This window comes from Austrofundulus limnaeus, unplaced genomic scaffold (assembly GCF_001266775.1).
Source record: "Austrofundulus limnaeus strain Quisiro unplaced genomic scaffold, Austrofundulus_limnaeus-1.0 Scaffold5, whole genome shotgun sequence".
NCBI classification, from domain to species: Eukaryota; Metazoa; Chordata; class Actinopteri; order Cyprinodontiformes; family Rivulidae; genus Austrofundulus; species Austrofundulus limnaeus.
In genome coordinates this window covers 3,926,436-3,929,488 of record NW_013952407.1, presented here as the reverse complement: position 1 = coordinate 3,929,488, position 3,053 = coordinate 3,926,436, and positions in this window count along the sequence as shown.

Genomic DNA, 3,053 nt, shown 5'->3' with positions numbered 1-3,053 from the left:
GTGTGTGTGTGTGTGTGTGTGTGTGTGTGTGTGTGACAAAGTCAGTTTGCTGGCTGTCTGAGAGAGCATGATATGTGGCTGCAGCACTCAGAAGGGTCCTGCAGTCGTCCAGCACAGAATGTGGACAAGAAAATATTGTCTTACTGGTGGGTTAATCAGTTAAAGGAGCAAAAAGAAAAAAAAGATGAAGGTGTCTGGAAGCGAGTGCTGGTTGTAAAAATAGTTTTGGGGATGATTTATTGCTTTTTTACATTCTTAAGATTGTTTTCTTTTTACACCCACTAGAAAGAGCCAGATTATAGCGTTTATATGTGGTGAGAACACAATCTTTCCTGAATGCTTTTCTGTTAAATGTGGCACACCGATGCCAAAAATTTCCTGAAACAGAAGACAGTCCTTCCAGTTTAGGATCACATGAAGAGYAGCTGGATATATTTTACTGAGATTTAATATCACTTTTATCTGAAAGGTTAAAAATGTAAAATATTGGTCTTGAGAGCGACAGCTTCTGTCCTTCTGCCTCTTTTAGACAAGGATGGGAAAAGACAGAAATATACTTAAAGCCTCCACAGCTCTATGTTGCCTCAATTTGTTAACTTACATGTCAGAAAAATACAAAATTAATACGGTTCACTACAAATTTATCACCACTATTATGTCTCCCAAATTGTYTTGAGCGTTTTGTTTCTTACAGCAATAAGGGTTTGTTGAAGCTGAAGCTCATAGTCCCACCTTCAGCGTCCATTTCATGTGATTTTAAACCATCATGATGAGAAGTAGACAATAATATTACACTTAAAGTGACGATTAAATTATTCTGGGAAACTGTAGCAGTTAGTACCTCAGAGGTCAGAGGTCACCTGTATCCACAGTTCTTTCCCAGATTCCCTGAAAGATTTCATAAAATGAAGACCTGTAGAAACATCTGAGTCATTTCTGGTCTGGGTTCAGACAGATGGATCTGCTGCTCTCCTTTCTCTTGTTAGTTGCTCTGAGGTAGAAGTGACAAAAATCTATTTTTTTTGTCAAATTAGAAGTTTAAATGTCTTTTCTACATGTGTGGATCTTTATCCACAAATCAAATGTTTAAATTGTTTTTTTTTTTCGCTCCACAATCTTTGTGCTTTAATCCGTTTTGTTTTAAACCAATCAGCAATTGACTAAAGATCCAAGACTGCATAAAGCTGTTCTGTATTTGTTGAATATTTAGTCCTTTCATTTGTGGAGATGCAGTTCAGTTAACGCTCAGTGATGCTTTTATATCCAACCACATCCTGACAACCTCACCATTAAACTCTTTATTTATAATTCTTTTCTTGGGGATCTTCTGTAGACATTTTATTCCTTCATGACTGAAACTAGTTAAACAAATGCAATTATATTTTCAGTTTTCTTTGCAAAATCTCAACTATGCACACACCAAATAATCTTTTTTTAATGCTTAGTTTATTTATATAGCGCCAAGTCACAACAAACGTCGTCTCAGGGCACTTTACACAAAAAAAAACAAAACAAAACAAAAAAAAATCTAAAAAAAGCCAGCAGATTGTGTTGAATATTCACTTCATCACAGTCTCCCATCTTGAGCAGCACACTGGGGACAGTGGAGAGAAAAGACTCCCTTTTAACAGAAATAAACCTCCTGCAGGACCAGGCTCAGGACAGGCGGCCATCTGCCTCGACCGGCTGGGTTTGAGGGGACAGGAAAGAGACACAGACAAACACAGGACTGGTCCAGGTGTATTTTTCTCTGGAAGAGAGACAAAGAAAACATGTTATTGACAGAAGTGATGACAAAAAAAAAACATGTTTTATTACACATACTACAATGTTACTAAATGTGCTGAGACCTGAATTATATTTGAATAATTTACAACAAAATTTCTTTAGTCTTAAAATCAACAACTTGTATCTTGAATCGCTCCTCTTTATCTCCTTCAGCTTGTATTGATTTGAATCAAATGCATGTAAATAACAGAAAATTTAATTTTCTTTGTGTTTCAGAGAAGACATCTGCTTCTAATTATCAGCTTTGTGTAATAAAATACTCATGTATTGGTATTTTATTGAACACACTGCTGTTTTGATAGTAATGCACAGTTTGTTTTTAACAGCTTTTCTGTAGATGAGGTTGGCAAACAGCCCACAGAGTTTCTGTCACATTAGCATGATGTGTTTCCCTTTCCTTTGAACAGATTTGCTGCTCTAAAGCAATAAAACGCTCCACAAATGGAAAAAGGCTGGGTTTAGCTGTAATGAGTTATCCTGGTGGCAGATTGGTTCCCTGCATGCAGTTCTTACAGATCAACACTAGAGGGCAGTGGTGGACCTTGTGTCTGTGTCTCTGCAGCTTTACCTGTTCATGATAGTGGTTTATAAATAGTTCTTTTCAAGAAAAAAAATTAAAAATAGTTTGTTTGTTTTTTAAATCCAGCCAATAATGTTTCAGATTTGTCACTGTATGTTTTTAATCGACAGCCATCAAACTACATGGGAAATGTTTTGACCTGAGGGACCTGCAGACAGAGCTCTGGGGATTCAGAACAGCTGTCAGCAGTTATGGTGACAAAGAGCTAAAGTTACATTTGGATTCAGAAGAACGAATCTCAAAGGTGTGGCGCACCTCGGCGCTCATTCAGTGGAGCTCACAGTCTGAGCCCATGTCGCCCACCATGACAGCAGAGTGTACAAATATGATCTGGATCCATATGAGCCTGACAGAACTCCCACAATCTCTGCTTAGTTAGCTTTGCATAACAATCCTGAAGCAGGAAAAAGGGAGGATGGAGAGTGTGTGTGTGTGTGTGTGTGTGTGTGTGTGTGAATTCCTGACATTTCCCTTTCTTTTTTTTCTTGCATTGTGTAATCAACATCTGGTTTTACATCACATCTACACTTCTAATATTTTATATAATACTGTATTTAAAAATTATATTTATCTGCACTTTTTTCTTTTATTCTTGCACAATTCTTCATATTATATTTTTTATTAGTAGTAGTATCATTGCTAGTCAGTGTGCATTGCCAATGCAATGCACACTATTGTTTTCCTG